General features: G+C 46.6%; 1 protein-coding gene across 4 annotated transcripts in view; it reads right to left on the minus strand.

Moving 5' to 3' along the window:
- Nucleotides 1-20,593, minus strand: part of GJC2 (gap junction protein gamma 2) — a 128,783-nt gene that overhangs the window by 55,221 nt on the left and 52,969 nt on the right. Inside the window, exon 1 of one of the 4 annotated variants that reach the window (XM_038389376.2) lies at nt 17,810-18,025. The exons of the other annotated variants lie outside the window; for them this stretch is intronic. The gene's annotated coding sequence lies outside the window, so the exon portion shown is untranslated. Of the gene's footprint in view, nt 1-17,809; nt 18,026-20,593 lie in introns of those variants that run through there. 4 annotated transcript variants of the gene reach the window in all.

The following is a 20,593-nucleotide window of genomic DNA, read 5'->3' on the forward strand; positions in this document are numbered from 1 at the left end:
GGCCTGACCGACCAATGATCTAGCCATTAGGCTGCCCAGCCATGAAAGGCCCTATCACAAGTTCTTAAACGAGCCCTGGATGCCAGAATGTCCCATACATCGGCTTGATTGCTGGTGAACCACCCTGGTGCCCCATCTGACTCTGAAGCTACAAAACCAAGGCAGATTATGAGCCACCTAACTGCACTCTCCCTGCTCAGAAAGAATTCCGATTTACAATTGCTTAACGCACATCATCTGTCTTTGCACTAGACCTGGGGATTGTCAGCGCCCTAATCTTTCTTGGACATCCATGCAAACTACCTCTATTAAACCATGGAAGAAAGAACTCCTGTCTAAAGCAACACTAGACTCTCTAGAGTGCAAAACAGATTATGCATCCCCGGGGGGGTCTGGTTTTGCAAAATGATTCCCTGCTCCTGTTGCAAAGTTGGCACATAATAAAGTGACTCCTGAATTCCTTTCAATGAATGAGTTCAGGGTCTTGTCACACACAAGGTTATGTCACCTTCCTGGCTGCCAGCAGAGGCACATTCCTGCATCCTCCAACCCCCTTCAGACAATCCCTGCCTATGCTGAAAATATTTATTTTGGCCTGTTCCTTGGAAGCCTCCCATTCTGGGGAGCCATGAGAGGGTGGACTCTTCAACTGTTGCGCCTGTCTCCACCCTAGTGCATTACTCAGACGAAGTCACACCAGCCAAAACCCCGCCTTACTGATTGTAGCAGCAACGGCTATTTTCTCTTTTGCAAAGTAGAGCTAATCCAGCTCAGAGCTGGATCAGTAAAACCCAACTCCCCTTAAAGCAGAGGGTCAGCTTCTCCACTACACCAGGATAAACCACTGATGGCAGTAAAGTGATTCTGGGTGAGAGCTGGGTGCGAAATGGTTTTCCCGTCCCATGAGATTTCAAAACTTTCCCCATTCTGCATTGGGACAAAAGCCAAGAGCTTTTAAAAAAATGTCACAAAAAGACAGGAAAAGAGAGACCCATCCCAGAACAGCCTGGTGGTTACAGCACTCATGTGGGAGACACACGTTCCAGTCCCTGTGTCTCCCACATCTCAGGAGGGCCTGAAGCCTCAGGCTAGAGGGTCAGTCTCTTTCTCTCTAGCCCAATGGATATGTAAATTATTTATACAAAATGGAACAGCTCCAACAGGGAAGACAATAGCCCATCGCTTGGTGATTGGGGCACTCACCAGGGTTGTACTACCTGAGTACCCTTCACTTATGAATCACAATGAACTCAATGCACACTAATAAATGGGACCTCACAACAATCCCTCTGAGCCTTGCCTTCCAGAAGCAACACAGCCCACTGGGGAGGGCATAGAGAGACCCAGGTCATGTCTTTGCTCTGAAGCAGGGACTTGCTCCTGGATCTCCCACATCCCAGGAAAGTGAGCTAACTGCCAGCTTATTGGCTTTTTCTAAAAGAGCTGCTCTAGGAATTATTTCAGGGAAGTTCCACAGCCTATGTTATGCAGGACATCAGATTAAATGGTCACAGTGGTCCCTTCTAGCCTTGGAATCTAGCTATTCTGAAGTTTTTCTGTCTCGTCGTCTCTTTCTGGTTTTGATCGTAAATTCTACCCCTGGATCTGAGAACCCTGCCCAGTGAAATTTTTGTCAAAACTGTCCCTTTCCCGTGAAAAGTTATGGTTTTGACGCATCAGCATTTTCTGACCAAAAAAAAAAATTGTTGAAAAATTCCCAACCAATTTCACTCTGGATTTATATCTGTGTAACCTAGATCAGAACAAAAAGAAAAGGAGTACTTGTGGCACCTTAGAGACTAACAAATTTATCTGAGCATAAGCTTTCGTGAGCTACAGCTCACTAGCTCACGAAAGCTTATGCTCAAATAAATTTGTTAAGTCTCTAAGGTGCCACAAGTACTCCTTTTCTTTTTGCAAATACAGACTAACATGGCTGCTACTCTGAAACCTAGATCAGAACCTGACCTGTAAACTCAAAAACAAAACTGGCCCAACAAAAGAACCAAAGAAGAGCCATTCCCCAGCTGGCCACCAGCCCAACACCAGAGAGCACTCTCGCCTCATCTGTCAACCAGAGCCTCCGAGCTGTCTCACCTGCCATCACTGCTGCTAGCAGAGATCTCAGAACAACCCACCTGCCCCAAATAATGCTGCAAGGAACTGCCTAGAGGGGAATCTCAATGGCGGTTTTGAGGAGAAGCCTAGAGGTACCAATGAGGAAGGATGATGGACGTGGGAGTGGGGAAGAGCATGGAACTGATGGGTTTTTTGGCAGGAAAAGAACTGGAATGATTCAGTTTTAGGGGGAAGAAGGGAAAACAAGGCTATTTGACCCAGGCAACGCTGTACTCATCACTGACTTAAGCCAAAAAAATTTGAGGGAGCCCCTGGTTACAATGTTGGCGGCATATCACGGCTCAGGATCCTTTCAGAGCTCTACTCTGCTTCCCAGTTGTTCTACTTCTCGGGCACTCACACCAAAGGGTCTACGTGTGCAGTACCTGAAATGAGTTTGGCTGACAGAAGTCCACAAATGGACAGACATTTATACTACTACAGCAACAATGTCCCCCTCCCCAGTTATACTGAACAGACCTGGATTTATTGTGTCCTGGGCGGTGGTTGCCCAGCTCAGGGTAGAGACCCTCTGGTGGGGCAACTTGCATTGCTGCTATCCCCACTATCTCTCTCCTATAGCTAGATGCCTTCCCTACAGGACGTTGACTGCAATGGCCGACATCAATGGGCATTGAGGGCCATCTGCACTTCCCAAAATTGTGCCAAAACAGTCTCCAGGGCTGTCTAGGTAGGTACTTCTATTCATCACGGTAGTATCTGAACACCTCACACTCATTAGTGTGTTTTATCTTCACCACCTCCCTGTGAGGTAATGAGCCATTCTCTCATTTTTAAAGATGGAGAAGTGAGGCCTGGCATAGATTCAGTGATTTGTGTAAGGTCACCCAGGGAGTGTGTGGCTGAGCCAGGAACTGAACTAAACTGAGGTCTCCAATATCTCAGCCCCATTCCCTGGCCACAAGACCATCCTCTCTCTTAATGCAGGGGATTCCATCACTGCTAAATTATTTTAAAATTCATGATTTAAGGGAAAGTTTAGAATTTAAGACAAACTATTTACACTCTCATGTAAACACACTAAACATTTTGATATAAGTCATAGAATATTGATCTGCACTGTTTTCATTCTCTGGAACAGGGGAATTGCTAAGAAATGGGAATACTGAGGTCAGCAATGAAGCTGCTAAGGACATGAGACCACAGAAAGGAGGAGAAAAAGACTGATCTAAATCCTGTTCCAAGCCAACACCTTGGGTTGTGATGTTTACATCTTTGGTCATTTTAGTGCTCCCAGAACATGCACAGCCCAAGCAGCATTAATTTAATTCATCCATACATAAAGTGTTTGAAATTCTGCTCATACACGTCTGGGACCCAACAGCTCCTAGAGAACACCCTCTGCCTCTTCCAGCTCAGTTCTAGCCATGAGCTAACCATCTGGAGAACCCTTCCATTCACAAATGCTTAAATATACACACACACACACAGGCATACACACCATAAATGTCAGACGCTCTTCAGAGAGGCTTTCTCAGAACTCACAGTAGTATATCAGCAAAATCTCAGGTGGCTGAGTTCATGAGAGCAGCAAACTAAAGAGCTAGGACATGAGAGTGTGGGGAGAGCCCCTAGTTAATGCTCACCATTTGGGTTAGTCACTGCACATTGTTCCAGGCAGAACCTTCCGTTTCCCTTCGGTAGATCCCATTTAACAGCCTTCCAAGCAGCAGGTTTTAGAAAACCTTAGTCAACTCCCACCAGGCAGTCAATCCAACCACATCTGGAAAGTTCAACTCAGCCTTGAACTCCCACTCTAATTCCTTGTGTTTACACTTTGAATCAGTTGGTTACTTATAAAGAAAAGGAGTACGTGTGGCACCTTAGAGACTAACAAATTTATTAGAGCATAAGCTTTCGTGAGCTACAGCTCACAAATGCATCCGATGAAGTGAGCTGTAGCTCACGAAAGCTTATGCTCTAATAAATTTGTTAGTCTCTAAGGTGCCACACGTACTCCTTTTCTTTTTGCGAATACAGACTAACACGGCTGCTACTCTGAAACCTTTGGTTACTTATGGAACCCTTAAACTCCATAGCCAGGTCCTTCTGCTTTGGGCTTGGTGGAGACAATTTCAATGATGTACATCTAAAATATATCTCTGCACCACACCCATAAACCTTCCGGTACCGGGCAATGAATCAGTCCCTCTCGTGAATTTGCCTGGATCAGTCAGACCATTCTGGTCACCAAGACCACATCTAACCTTTAAGTAACGTCTTTTCCCCAGATCTGACAGAGCAGCAATGATCCAGCAGCCTACATTTAGTGCAGCATCCACATGCTTCCACCCACCGTCTGTATTTCAGAGCCCCTGATTTAGTCGATGGTGGCTCAGCTGAGCTGCAGCCTCACACTTACACATGCCTTTGGTTCTCCCTTCTGCCCCTTTGTTTAGAAAATGCTTTATGCCGGAGGGTTGTGGTCCGACTATGGGCACCTCTAGCTGTAGCCAATCAGGGTGCAGCGCCTTGTTTTAATTCAACAATGCTTCATTGAAATGAAGGCTTCCAGCCGTGTGTATCTTGCACGTTATTCTCAGCACTAGACGCCCTTGGAGGAATAGTTACATCAGGGAGAGAGAAGATACTCTCTTGAACAGCAAGCGAGCAGCACACTGCTGATAAGTGAATCGCTGTGTGTGCCCATTGTCTTCTAAATACAAGCCCTTAACCCTGACATCGCCATCAGATCCACCGTGGATTTGCTTCTTCAGTACAGACAGCTGTAAGATTTCACAGCAGAGGAGCACTCTCTGTGTCCTGAATGCCACTGTTCAGACAACATAATGGGTTATGTCAATTTGCATGACACATCACAGCATGGGACAACACAAAGCTGAAATTCCTCTGCCCATAATAATTATTTCAGGGATAAAGAGGTTCACTTTCTTTTCAGGGGACTAGGTGTTAGAATGACCGCCCTGGAAAATGACAGCCACCATTTATCCGCTGGTCGGGTACCCCTCAAGCAACAACAATGTTGGACTGCCCACATTGTCCTCCCAATGTGCCTCAGCCTGCACTTCGTCAAGGTAAAGGAGAGTTGTGTCACCAGGGCCTATTCAATCCTTGAGCAACAAAGGAGCTGATTGGTTCAACTGTACTAGTGGTTTCAGTGATGCTTGTCCATTAGGAAATGAAAGGAAGCTACCAGACTCATTTCACATCAACCCAGGATCCGTCATTGGATGGATCACTATCATCCTGAGCTGGATTCTAACCACTGTTCTAGAAAAGTGCCATAACCTTGCAGCTGTAAGGAATGATGCTTATCCCCTCTATAGAGTTTTTCTTCCCCGGATCGTAAAGTGCTCTACAGATGTGGGCAAACACTGTGTCACCCTGCACTGTTCAGATGAGGAAGCTGTGGCATTGAGAGGTGAAGTGACTTGCTCAGTTCACACAAAAAGGACATGGCAGAATTTGGAATTGGTGTACATAGCCTGGTATTCTATGTACCTGAGCACATTGCCGTCCTAGAGATCACATGCAGAAGGGCCCACACAGTGGCAGACAGCCCTTGGAAAGTCATGTTGATGATGGGTACATGAGCCCTGTGGACTGGAGCAGAGGCAGGAGCCATTCCTGTAGACAGCTTCTGTCCTGTGGGGGTAGTAAGGCTACACAGAGCTGACAAGGCCTTGCTCCCAAGAGGGGAACCTCATGCACTTTTCCAACCTCTCTGGCCGTGTGGCTGGTTCTTGCTAGCAGGGGGTGACCTGGTTCATTGCTACACTGACCTACAGTGCAATGCTATTTAAGTAAGACATGAGTTCAAGAAGGCTGGTTAAGGCATGGGACAGGTACTCAGGAGAGCTGGGTTCAAGCTCTGGTTCTGCCACTAGCTTCCTGTCTGACCTTGGGTAGCTCACTTCATCTCTCTGTGCCTAAATTCTCCATTTTTTTTCTGGCTTATGTATTTAGACTGGAAACTCTACAGAGCAGGAACAGTCTGTACAGTACCTAGCATAATGGGGCCCAGATTTCAGTGTGGGCCTCTAGGCGCTACTATAATAGAAATAGTAATAACTGGAAAACAAACAATTCCGCGGTTGAAGGCCGTGGATGCTATGGCAATGAGTGGAATCACGTAGATTAGCCAGACAAACGAGTCACAAACCTCCCATACAAATTAGTGCCCGAGCACTATGGCACATTGACCAGCACATCCTCCACACTCTCAAAACTTAGGGAGCTCACTTCAGCAATTTTTAAGCACTTCAGGGGGGGGAAAGAACAGTTGCAGCAGAAAGGAAATTGGAACTTTAACACGTGCAGCAGACTTGGTTAACTAGCTCTGTCTGCAGTAAGCTGAGGAAATAGCTGGGCAGAACAACAAGCAATAGCATTGTCCTGGACAGGAAAGAGATGACAATAAAAGTGTGTCTGAGAGGGGTCTGTTTAAATTCAAATTTGATCAGGCATCAGTGTTTTGAAATGTAAACTCTTCTGGTAGGCCACGGATGGGAAGCTTTGGAAAAACACCTAAGCCCAATGAGGTCAATGGAAAGACTCTTTGGACTTCAGTGGGCATTGGATCAGGTCTTTATTGTCTCTGGTTGTTTAGAAGATGCTTTTCCCTCCCTTTATCTGAAGTAGACACTTGTAAAACTCGGAACTAAGCAAAAGTTGACATGGATTTTAAGACTAACGCAGTCAAAAGTTTTTTTTTAAATCTACCCTCAGGCTTTAAGTAAAAGTTCCTCAGTTCTAACTAGCAATAACCAGCTACAGGGCTCAGTTCTAACTGTCTCAAGCAACAAATTAAAACCTGACCGTTCAAGTTTAATCATATATATTAGTACCTAGATACTATGTCAATGAGTGCAGTGAAAATGCATATAACTTCATCTAATTTCTCATATATATTATATATAAGATACATATAACAAATTAGATTTTTAGACTTGGGGTTCTGGCAGCAAGGTCCCCAAGGACCTTAATTGTTGTATCAGGATCCACAGCAGAATTCGGAGACAACTGAAAAAAGCATCTGTGAACATTTGTTCAAATGAAAACCATGGGCCAGATCTGCAGCTGGTATAAACTGGCAAAGCTCCATTGGCATTAATGGAGCTATGCTGCTCACATCATCAGAGGAACTGGCCCCAAGACCTCATTTTGGAAGGATGTGCTATCCCCCTTTTATGAGTTTTCCATGGCAAGTAATATTTTTGGTTCAGGGTTCGCACTGGAAGCACGTGGAAACCTCCCCTTTTTCCTTCTCCCATTTGTAAAAGTTTCAGTCTTCGAATCTTGGAGAAAAAAAATACCAACTGACACCGGTGGTCAATTACACACTGCAAAGAGCCAGCAGTCAAAGGGAATAGATCACTGTGTATGGCGAGATGCATGCTGGGCTGAAAAATTCCAAAGGAGCAAGAAAGTAAGGAAAATCACAGCCTGCCCGAGGGTAATTTATGAACAGAAAAAAACCTAAATTCATTGAGGGCCAGATTTACAAGTTTAAGAACAATGGGAGACGCTGAGTGCTGGTTGCTGAAAATCAGATACATTCTCTTAATGGGTAACTGAGAGTCAAAGGCTCTTGAAAATCTGCCCACTTATATATGTACCTACATGGGAGCTCTTGGGAGCAGAGTTATTTTGAACATCTGGCCTTGAATATATTATTCAGTAGTCCAGCTCTCCTCAAATTAAGAATAGACACACAGACTGGTTGGCTATCTATTCCCTCAGTTTTCCATCTTTTTGAAAACCACCTAAGAAAGCATTTTCTAAAAGTAAATTTGATGGCTTGCAGAATTATAAAGCACAGCTGCCATGTCATTAAAATGTCCCTTTCCCTCCATGACTCACTCCAGCCCTGTTAAACTGCATTTACTGAAGTAGCTTTGCACAAGGGCAGTTTTTTAACAGTGCTCCTCTTTTTAAGTTTCAGAGTAGCAGCCGTGTTAGTCTGTATTCGCAAAAAAGAAAAAGAGTACTTGTGGCACCTTAGAGACTAACAAATTTATTTGAGCATAAGCTTTCCTGAGCTACAGCTCACTTCATCTTTTTAGGGGAGGACAGTGCCCCATCTAGTGGTAATTGGGGTTAAATGAGAATAAAGTTTTCTCTCTGGCACTCTGGAACAGCAGGGGTGTGATTCGACTCTCCAGTGTCCATTCTGGGATGTGGAAATGGGCTCTTCACTCACTGTGGTCAAAACCACCCCAGAGCCTAGAGCAGCGAGGAAGTAAAATGACACCGCTGCCCAAACAAAGGGAAGCAAAGGAGCCCTCCCTGAGATTCCTAGGTAGATGTACTTGTGGCACCTTGGAGACTAACAAATTTATTAGAGCATAAGCTTTCGTGAGCTGTAGCTCACTTCACGAAAGCTTATGCTCTAATAAATTTGTTAGTCTCTAAGGTGCCACAAGTACTCCTTTTCTTTTTGCGAATACAGATTAACACGGCTGCTACTTTGAAACCTAGGTAGATGTGTTTCAGAGTAGCAGCCGTGTTAGTCTGTATTCGCAAAAAGAAAAGGAGTACTTGTGGCACCTTAGAGACTAACAAATTTATTTGACAAAAAGAATCTTTTTGCGAATACAGACTAACACGGCTGCTACTCTGAAATTTATTTGAGCATAAGCTTTCATGAAGTGAGCTGTATCTCACGAAAGCTTATGCTCAAATAAATTTGTTAGTCTCTAAGGTGCCACAAGTACTCCTTTTCTTTTTACATGATTGTGAACTCGCTTCAGGTGCAACTTCACCCTTTCCTCTTCCAGATGTCACCAACCTCCATGAGCAAGGCAAGAGATTGCAGAATCTGTATCCTTAGCCGGCCAGTTGGTCAGTAAGGGCCTGAAATCCATGGACGAGTCTTTCAATTTACTTCTCTGAGTGCTGGTGTGAGACCCAGGGGCCTGGAGCATGAGGGTCCTGACTAACTTCCTGGACAGCTAAGGGTGCAGCTGCCATCTCGTGTCTTCCCCAGGAGGTGCGAGGCTGAATCAGGCCCTGCTGAAGCCATCGCAAAGTTTTAGGTTTACCCCTAAGTATCCCTTTGGAAATCATGAAAGACATGAAATATTTAGAGCTGGTTGAAATTTTTCAAATTCCAGGGGAAAATATTCCTGAAAATGTTCCCCAGTTCCTCATCCCACCTACCCTCTCCAGCAGCTCCAACAACATTAAACCAGATGTTAATTTACTTCCCAGGGCAGAAAGATGGCTAAGAAATTATCCTAGGACTATCCACATAGGGTCAAATCCTCATGGGGTGAGCACCGGTAACTCCCATTGGTTTTAAGTGGATATTGCAGGGACTCCCTGAGGTCAAATTGGAATTTGGCCATTGACTTTAATGGGGCCAGGATTTTGACTGGTTCTGCGTAGCATGTTGTGTGCCTGTGGATGGGGATAGCTTTGCTGCCTTGGACATACTGGGAGTTGGACTTTACGACACAGGGTGCTGCTGGCGTCCCCCATCACCTAATGCAGCGTCTATGCAGGCTGCAGTTAGGGCTACCGTGGGACCCACATCACATGGCTCCATGCCCATGTGTAACACCGACAGACCCCAGTCGTTGGCGGGCAGGATTGAACCTGGGACCTCTGGAGCTAAATGCATGAGCTAAAAGCCATATGGTCCTAAGCATCAGGGGTCTCACAGTCCCGGCTCGTGGGCCATCTGCCGCCCGAGCATGTCCCCACTGCAGCCCGCGGAGGAGAGACACATGCAGCCACGCTGCCCGCTGCGAGCGCCGCCCCCCGCAGCTCCCATTGGCTGGGAGAGAGGGACAGAGATACCATCACTAGTTGCCAGGCAGAGGCAGCGTCCTTTTTTTCCATAATGAATATAAAGAAGTCAAAATCCCGAACACAACTATCTGAGGGTTTCAACTGCTCAGTCACTGAAGCCAAACATCAACAAACTGGCAGAAGTGAAGCGTTGCCAGGTGTCTGGAAAACACCAAAAACTCTCTGGCAGGCGAAGAATTGTATAAAGTTGTAGGACAGTTTTATTATTTCTAAGAAATTCTAAATAAAAAATACAATATAAATGTTTTCTTTTCTGAACACCATCTTCAGTGACATTATTGGGCCGCTGGGAGGATTTGAAGACTGGCCCTAAGGTAAATTAATAGTCTCAGTGCCACTAGATGGGACAGAACACCACATCCAGGAGGTGTGTGGGTTACACATGCAAGGCCCTCCCGGCCCATTATCAAACAGCTGACAGATCCACTAGTAATAGCTCCCTCTCCTGCCTAAACAGCCAACAGCTCCCCTAAGGGCTCTTGGCAAATGGCTGACAGCTCTCTCAGGGCATGTCTAAAACCCACAGCTGGCCCATGCCAGCTGACTTGGGCTCATGGAGCTTGGACTAAAGGGTTGTTTAACTTGCTACAGATGTTTGGCTCAGGCAAGTGCCCAGACTCTAGGACCCTGCAAGGTGGAAGGGTCCCAGAGTTTGGGCTGCAGCCAGAGACTGAATGTCTATACTACAATTAAACAGCCCCGCAAGCCTGAGTCAGCTGGCACTGGCCAGCCACGGGTGTCTAATTGCAGTGTAGATGTAACCTCAGAGCCCTGCGGCCACCCAACCCCGCTCAGTCTCTGGTCCTCTCCTGTCTGCTTGCTCTCTGGTTTGGGTAGTGGCATCACAAGCTAGGTGACAAGCCATGAGCGTTCTCTGACCAGTCCCCATGCCCTCTTCGCTTGTATTCCTGGCATGCCAGCTGGGTGGTTTCTTTGCACCCTAGAGGCCATTGCACTCACCTGGCAATAGAGCGGTGTCAGTGGCATGCAGAAGCTTGCAGGGAGGGCTGTCCATGTGGGGCAGGTCAGACAGGACCCTGCACTGGAATGGAAGGAGCAACTGTAGTTTGCATAGTGCCCCAGTGCACAGCCCGAGCCAGTGACCAACCCCTTCATCTCCTCCCACATGCCTTCTTCCATACTGCTCCCCGGGACTGACTCACTCTGCTGTGGCCCCTTGCTAGGCCCTGCTACTTCCTCCCTAACCACCACCCCAGCATTTCAGTTACTCGTCCTCAGCGGTGGGTGCCAATTGCGACTCCACTTAGACCGCAGCCAATTGCGACTCCACTTAGACCACAGCAGCAATTCTGGGAAAGGTTTGTGTTTTCCCCCCACAAAGCTCCACAAAGCACTTAAGTGGGCGCTTAATTTTAAGCGCATGCTTAAGGCCATCTCTATTCAGCACAGCTCGTAAGCATGCGCTTAAGCCCTGAATAGGGAGGGATTCAAACAGGCACTTAAATAAGCACAAACTTGATTACAGTGCAGGTGATTAACCATTGAGCAGACTACCAAGGGAAGTGGTGGCTTCTCCATCTCTTGATGCCTTCAGATCGAGACTGGATGCCTTGCTGGGAGATATAATTTGGTGAAACACAAGTTGTTGGGCTAAACACAGGAGTAACTGGATCCAACTCGCTGGCCTGTGTTATGCAGGAAGACAGACTAGAGGTTCTAACAGTCCCTGCTGTCCCGCAAATCTATGAATCTGTTTATGTAAGTGCTGGGCTGAATCAAGGCCCATGTCAGCTGAGCTTCAGACTATAACCTTCAAGCATCACAAACATAGCACTTCCCTTCACCAGAGTACTGCCTTCTTCATCTTCAAAAGCGCTTGACAAATGTCTAATAACGGCTACTGCACCTGTGAGGCAGACACCTCTCACTATATTCCTTTTGCCAGCGGCTTGGCTCAAGACAGAGCATTGTAAGATAGGACCTGAGATCTCCACGGGCAGCCCCTCCCCATTAAAGAGGAGAACTGCCATCTGGCTCCAGACTTCATGCAAACGGTATGCGGGCCTCAGGCTGCTGGCAAGTTGCCATGGCCACAATCTGCAGGGCAAAGTTTGGGCTGCAGTGAAATGGGCTGGCTGCCTGTTCTCAAGACGTAGCACAAAGCAAATACGGGACTTTAAGATCTGGAGCAGTGTATCACCAAAGTGTTCTGGAAAGAATGCCTCAGTGCTTCCAAGGTTATAATGGCCAGGAAGGAGGTGGATTACTCACTTGGATTATCTGTGAGCAGTGAAAGGAGGAGGAGAAATGCCTATGCATGGAAAGAATCCAGATTCACTCTATGGAAATATCTATGAGCTCTCATTGCTAAGACACCGGCAGAGATTACTACGATTCAAAAAATGTGGAAATGACCCAGGGAAATGCATTGCAAGAGACAGGAAGCCTGGCTGTCTGGATGACCCAAGAAGTCATTTCTGGCAACTACAATCTCTGGACTCGATGCAAATCCAACTTCTGGCCCTAATATACATATGCACGCACCTCCCATCAGGCCAGAGTTGTCCTGGGGCATATGTCTAAGACAACGATTTGGTCCATATTTAGAATTCTCTCATTTTCTCCTCAAAATGAATTCATACCACCGGGGAGAGATGCTGGACTGATGGCCCTGAGCCGTCGAGAACATGTACAGAACCAGAGATAGCAGTGCAATTTTCACCCCGATGCCCTGCAAAGTGTCTCAACTCTGACCTGCATGGATCCTCCCTCGGGATCAGAGTAGTCTAGGCTCAGTCAGGATCGGAGGGGAGACATTTAAAGCTAGCTGTGGAAGTGCTCATTACACAAGGATTGCGAGGGGCTCAGACACTACATTAATAGGGGCCACATACACACCTATAAGTATCTGCAACTTCTACTTTACTTTTCTTCATGTCACCACCCTGTGCCTCAGTTTCCCTATTTATAAATGAGGATAACAAAATTTAACTCCACTACAAAGTGCTCTGAGATCTACTGAAGAAAAGTGCTATGTAAAAAACTAGTACAATCAATAAAAAAAAACCTTATGGAAAAGGTATTTTTTTCTATTAAATTCTGTTGGCCTTTCCCATGAGGGTTAAAGAGACCAGTTCGGATGTGGTATTTCCTACTGTAATAAGTTGCATGAGCTCTGATCTTTAAGACCTGCACGGAGCCCGGGGGAGCCAGAGGGTTTAGAAGATAGCTAGCTATTTGTCTGCCAGAAACTGAATAGAGGTCCATCATCTCATTGAACAGTGGTCAATGAACACCCTTCGGCTGGAGACAGACTTCAATTACTGCCAGTGTGAGCTGTGTTTGCACCAGTGACCTAGAGATTAATTAAATTCTTTGAAAACCCATAATTTATCTCCCTGAGCAATTCATTCCCTTACGCGGTGCCCCGTTTAGCAGTGATCACATATTACAAGGAAAGAAGCACATGATACCTGTTCTGTGCACAACAGGACCGCATGACTTCTTTAAATGTAGATCACTAGAATCTGACCCAAAGCTCATTTAACTCCTGGATCAGGTCCCTAATACATAACTGAAAAGTCACATTGTTCCTTCCAAAGACAATGTCTGCTAATAAAGGATTTCTTTCCTTAAAGGAAATTTTAATTGGCATGTAACCAATAGGGTTCTACAGAAATGTAGTAGGATCTATAGAATCAACCCTAAACTCCTACAGAATTGAACAGAGAATGAAAAATATAATAAAGAATAAGATTCCTTCTATAGATTTTGGGAGCCATCCTAAAGAATCCTATAGCCAGGATAGAATTTTCTTTGAATCCTATACAATGTTTTTTAAAAAGGAGGCAGTGTGATCTAGTGGATAGAGCACTGGACTGGGACTCAGGAGATCTGGGGTGTATTCCCGTCTCTGCCACTAGCCTGCTGGGTGACTTGGGCAAGTCACATCACTGCCCTGTGCCTCAGTTTCCTCATCTGTAAATGGGAATAACAATACTTAACTCCAAGGCAAAGTGCTTTGACATCTACTGATGAAAAATGCTATATAAAAACTATTATTAATAAAAGAAACCTTTTGCAAAAAGGTATTATTTTCTATTAAATTCTATAGGTCTTTTCCATGAGGGTTAGAGGAACAAACTAGGAAGTGGTATCTCCTACTGTAACATATTGCATGATCTCTGATCTCTGGATTCTTTACAGATGACAGTTTCTAACGCGCAGTCCTTACTGCTTAAAAATGCAAAGCGTAAGCTGAGTCCCACAAGGAAAAAATTTCATGACTGAAGGGAAAAAAAAGCATTGTAGCTTTAGGAAATGTCATGGTTACCACTCCATAAACCTGGGCATCTTTGGGCTGAGTTTTTCCACCATCTCACATTAGAGAAGACGACACTGGACACTTGTGGATAGCGTGGGCTTATGCTACTTTATGATATGCATGTTCGCATATGTGCGTGCTTACCACCTCTCCAGAGAGCAAGTGAACCTAGCACCCAAAGGCACAGATGGGGCGGATTCCAAGGGGCTGGTTTTGAGAGTTGCTCACCATTCAGAGTTCTCACTGTCTTGTGACTGGTTTCAGAGTAGCAGCCGTGTTAGTTTGTATTCGCAAAAAGAAAAGGAGTACTTGTGGCACCTTAGAGACTAACAAATTTATTAGAGCATAAGCTTTCGTGAGCTACAGCTCACTTCATCGGATGCATTACTTGTCTTGTGACTGTCAGCGCATCTCAAGATCAAGCCCTAAATACATTAATTGGTCCGGATCTCACACTGGATGCATGTGGGTCACCCCTGGTGTCTGGACAGAGCCCCAGTGAAGTCAGTGGGGCAGATCTGCAGGTGGTGTAACTCAACGCAACTCCACAGAGTTACACCAGTTCATATACCAGCTGGGGATCCTGCCCATTGCTTTCAATGGGGCTCAGAATGGGGAAAAGGATCCACTCAGGGATCCAACTCCAGGATCTGCGACTGATTCTGACCTCCCCTGGGTTTTGCCTCAGAGCAGCTCAATTCGACTGAGTTTCCTCTGCCTTACCCTAGTGCGAGGGAGATGACAAATTTGTGAGCGATCACACTCACTGGGGCACTTCGATTCCCTCCCCCACATTGATTGGAAAGTGCAGAATTCTTAACAATATCTCGCCGGGGGGGATGAAATCCACAGGGGTTTCTGGGTGGGCTTTGTGCTACGAGCTCACATGGCCTGCGGCGTCTCACCATTTCCACAGGAGAGCCTCTTTCAACACGTTACCTTGCCCAACCCTTTCAGCACTAGGTCCGCTTGCTAATGGCCGTTCTGATGGCCTGAGGCTCCAGGATCTCCCGACCTCTAATCAGAGCTCCAGACACGGACACCTATGGGCAAAATGGGGGCCCACTAAAAACAGCGGCAGTGGTGGGTCCTCTGCAGTGGGAGGCGGAGGAGGTTGGAGCGGGTGGCACCATAACTGCACTGTGGCAGAGCTGGAGGATCCAAGGAGCCGGCGGTGAGGCACAAAGCTTCTGCATAGCAGAGCCGCAAAGTCTGCACAGAACACAGGGAGGGATCCCCAGGGTTTAGAAGCTGAATTTCCAGCTTCGTCCATGGTGTGGGAGAGAGGAAGGGTCTGATGGAAGGATTCAAAGGCCCTCCTTGCAGGGTCCCCCAGGCCCAGCTGCCGCAAGTGGATTTTCCCTCCATCTCATCCACTTTCCCTCTCAACTCACTTCCCCCCTGAATAAATCTCTTCCCCACCCCCACCAATGTCTGCGCCTCTGAAATCCCCTCTCCCACTGAGCTCTGTCATTGCATTCTGTGGTGCACCCCCTCCACACACGCACTGCTCTGGGATACCAGCTCTGGCAACACTCCCAACACACAACACTCCCAACAGAAATGGGATGTGCAGAGGGCTAGGCCCATCCCTGCGTCTGGAAGATGTTACACGGCACACCCGGACTGGGCCAGCTCCTTGCCTGGGGTAAATCAGCATCATGCCATGAAAGTAGGTGGAGCAATGTCAATTTATGCCAGCTGTCCATCTGGCTCATTGTCTTTAAGGCCACATTGGAGGGATCTGTCCACCACTTTCAAACACAGGAGTGGCCAGTTTTCAGGGGCTGCTTCTTTCAAGCCGTCCAGTCACAGCTGCACTTTGTTATCTCACAGGACCCACAAGGAACAGTTCTTTGTACAGGAAGAGGCGAAATTGTGCAGAGCAGCCACCACATGAATCATGTTATTCAAAGAGGAAAACAAGCTGCTTCTTTAAGCAGCCATGTAGGCTTCGCTGCCAGGGACAATTACAGGCCCTAGTTCAGCAAAGCCCTTAAGGACATGCTTAACTTTTATAATAAATAATAATACCTAGCTCAGTTTGCCTAGGGATCTCCAAGTACTTTACAAAGAAGAGTTGTATCATTATCCCCATTTTACAGATGGGGAAACTGAGGCACAGAACAGTGCAGTGACTTGCCCAGGGTCAGCCATCAGGGCAGTGGCAGAACTGGGAATAGAGCCCAGGTTCTCTGAATCTCAGGCCAGTGCTCTGTCCACAAGACCCCCTATGCGTAAGTCCCAAGGACTTAAAAGTCAAGCAGATGCTTACGTGTTTTGCTGCACAGGGATGGGTTGCTTGACTGGAGGCAGCAGAGCACGCCAGTGACTCAGGACATTTGGACTCACAAGGACCAGCAGAAATCTCCTCTAAGGCCCTGTCTGCACAGGGACACGCAGGAAAGTTACGGTGATTCAAAGTGTGCTGGACTCCAGGTGGATGATCTCATTCAAGAGAAGGTGTCCTTATCTGACTATAACTTATTTTTAACCCTCCCCACTCCAATCCCAGTGCTCTGGGAAGCCCCTGCAGAGCTGGGCTCAACAGCATGCAGGAGGCACCGGGCCCCTTGGTAGCTTCTCAGAGTCTCCTCCCACCTATCCCAGCAGCGCTAAACGCCAGTTCTCTCCCCCTTTCCCAGCAACGCGGGACGCTCTGCTCCTCAGACTGAAGCATTTCAAACCCAACAAGCCATTACCAGCTAACAGAAAAAGACCTTTCAAAGCTAAGTGCTTCCAGATGCAACTTTGTCATTTCTAGGCACGGAAATCTAACGTTACGGAGCTGCTGGGGCCTCCTCCCAGGACCATTCTGTTAACGGGCAATTCTGCGGTGAGACGGTGCTTTCTGTCTGCCTCTCCTCCTGTTTGGTAATAGTTCAGAATTAACTGATCCGCGCTCCCGACCACTCCTGCAGCTTCATTGTCCCTTGCAATCAGTGAAGTCACAATCTGCATTAGTGTCTGAAGTCACTGGGGGGGGTTACTTCTAGCAGGAAAAAAAGACCCAATTTTATAGGGACAGTCCCGATATTTGGGGCTTTTTCTTATACATTCTCCTATTACCCCCCGCCCCTGTCCTGATTTTTCACACTTGCTATCTGCTCACCCTAAACAGGGAACAAGTACCAGGTCCAGGGCCTGATCCAAATTCCCTTGAAGTCAATAGGAGTCTTTTCATTGGCTTCAGAAAATGCCAGATCAGACTCCAAACCCTCAAAGGCTATGAGAGTTGGGGGCACTCAGCACTTGCACCTGGAGGACCCACTGTACAGCAAAGAAATGGGCCACATTTCTCATGCCCTACACTTTGTGGAGGTGATTATACCAGGACAAACTGCGTATAAAATGCTACCAAATTGAAATGGTTGCATTTTGCACTGGTGTAATTGATGGCACAAGGTGCAGAGCAATGGAGAATTGGGCCCTCCGTTCCCATGCAGATGTCCCAATGAGAGATAAAAGGAAGTAAAATAAAGACAAAAGATAGGAGATATCTGAGCACTGGCAGAATGGCTCAAGAGGGGGATAATTTTCAAAACTCCTGTAGAAGAATCAGTAGCACTTTCAGGCTAAAAGCAGCATAGGAAAAGAAAATCAACATACTGAGAATTGTTGGACTCAGCGCTCTGCAAAACCGTCCCATCCTTCTTGGTTTTGGTATCTTCATTCCCAGCAGGGAAAGAATCACACACTTTCCACGGCTTGTTCCCACTCCCTGCCCGCTTCATGGACTCTGCCGGCCCAGGAATTTAGGCAGGAACAGCCAGCAAAGGCAGATCTTCAAACTGTTTCTTTTCCTCCCCGCCTTCAAATTAATCTCTCTTCCCGCTGCACAAGCCTGGAGACGATAATGCTGGAGCTTGGCTGGGGAAAGTTTCCTGAGAGCGATGGTCCCTCCAATGGGAGTGGGGCATGAGAAGGCTGACTCATGGACTGAGTAAACACCAAGAAGACGTGCTGCAGACTCCTTTCCACTGGGGGGACAAAGGAGTTTTTTTTTCCTTTGCCAGTTCCCCCCAAGAGTTTTATTCTGGTCTGAAATTCATCCAGAAAAATGACAATGTGATGATTCCAATTACAGCACAGAGCCCTCTGTACCTCAGAAAAAATCAGGCCACTTATCTAGGTGTCGAACTAAGGATGTAGGGCCAAGTTATTTTAAAAAACCCCCAACAACAGGGACCTGAAGTTAGGCTCCTAAATGCATATTCAAGCACCCAGCTAAGGTCTCTGATTTTCTTGAGTGCTCAATACACAGCAGCTCCTGTTGTGCAGGAACCGGATTTTTCATTTGTGGAGGAATTTTACTATTTTGAAATTTCTTCCATTCTGGAATGGAAACAAAAAACGTCAACATTTTCTCTGAACCAAAATTCCACACCCACAAAAAAAGTTGTATTTTGGGTCCATCAGAATGTTTCATTCTGATTTGACACTGGTTTTGTTTTACACCGCCGGATGTCAAATGAAAAATCGAAATGAAAAGCCATTTAGAGAGGGAAAAATCGAAATGGCCCCATTCTTAAATGGGCAAAATGGAACCTAGCACCCTGACTGAAAGGCTGGTTTTCATTTCCAAATGTGTCATGGTCAAAGGCAACATGTTTCTGTGAAACTTTTCACTTTTATCCAACCAGCATTTTCCGATGGAGAGACATGCCACCCAAAAGTGACCAATCAGCTCTAGTTCCCACTGAGACCCCATTCACTTTCCCATGGCTCCATTTTGCACTGTGCAATAGCCAGGGGTTCCCGGCTCCGCTGTTGGCAGACAAGACCTGAGCATTGGAGCCAGGGTGGCCAGTATCTGGAGAGGGAGCATGGCGCCCCAGAGCTGGTGAAGAGGAACAACTCCCCATTGGTTCTACAGCAGGAACCCTGCCCCTTTTCCCCTGTAGCTTTCCATAGGGGGAAAACAAACTTTACATCCCTGTCAGGTCCTGCCTGTGTGGCTGCCTCATGCCATGTGGCAATTGGCCATCAGATTCGGGGTAAGTAGGCTGGGCATCTCTGCAAGGAGCAGGGCAGATTTCATCCTCTTGGCATTGACAGAGAGGGATCTTGGTGCTTCACCCTTGCAGTCAGCACTGGGATCACCACAAATCATCAATCACAGCCAATTGTAATGACAGAAACTTTGTCTCTTGGCTCCTAAAACATGCATCTATACCATCTGGGCTAAAGGAGAATCTCTACCAGCTGTCTGTAATACTAAGGTTTATATCCTTTCCATGGGGCCAGCCTCTCTAGGGCCCACATAATCACCTATGAACTATGGCCCTGATCCTGCAAATGTATCCCAACGGTTAGATCCTTACATCTGCACAGCATCCAACTAACTTCCACGGACTCTGAGCAAGCATAAAGCTCTCTCTGTGTGGATCCTGTTGCAGGATCAGGAACTCAGCCAATACATGATAGCATCCTTGAGCTCTAGCATGTGTTTCCATCCCAGATAACATCAGACAAAGGAAGTCTGTACTGAAAAGCAAGGCCAATGTTGCAGAGATGGTGGATTCTCCATTCCCAGGCACTGTGGTGTCATCATTTACCCCAGCTCAAAATAGATGGTAAATCAGGTAAATACTACCTGAAAGGGGGTTTCAAAGAGGATGGCTCTAGACTGTTCTCAATGGTAGCAGATGACAGAACGAGGAGTAATGGTCTCAAGTTGCAATGGGGGAGGTTTAGATTGGATATTAGGAAAAACTTTTTCACTAAGAGGGTGGTGAAACACTGGAATGCGTTACCTAGGGAGGTGGTAGAATCTCCTTCCTTAGAGGTTTTTAAGGTCAGGCTTGACAAAGCCCTAGCTGGGATGATTTAACTGGGACTTGGTCCTGCTTTGAGCAGGGGGTTGGACTAGATGACCTTCTGGGGTCCCTTCCAACCCTGATATTCTATGATTCTATGATTCTATGATTCTATGTAAAACACTGACTAACCGCTGAACACCCACTCTGCCCAAGTGTAAGTGACTACAAAAGTTTCAAGGTGGTGAAGAATCAGTCCCTGGACTCTCAACTGATCTCCCATTGGTTTGTTTGTTCTCTACACAGGAGTCATCCAAGGATTTTACAGTGCTTTTGACAGCCGCTGGATGACAAATTAGATCTGCTTCTGCTGGAAGCCAAGCCTTGAAGCAGTTGTAAGAACTGACTACCTTCCTGGCTGCATTCAAAGAAAACTATCTTTAGCTTTTGGAAGCTGTTGCACTGCGGAAGGAACCATAACTGTCATGAAGAGAAAGCAGACACTGCGCACCACCAAATGTAGCGATGCCAATTACACTGCTCAGTGGGTGCAATTTGGAGAAACTGAGCTAATGTGTTTTCAAGTCACTACATTTGGGGGGTTTCAAATTCTGAGTGCCCAGCTTTTTAAGGG

Source organism: Dermochelys coriacea, chromosome 2 (genome assembly GCF_009764565.3).
Source record: "Dermochelys coriacea isolate rDerCor1 chromosome 2, rDerCor1.pri.v4, whole genome shotgun sequence".
NCBI lineage: Eukaryota > Metazoa > Chordata > Testudines > Dermochelyidae > Dermochelys > Dermochelys coriacea.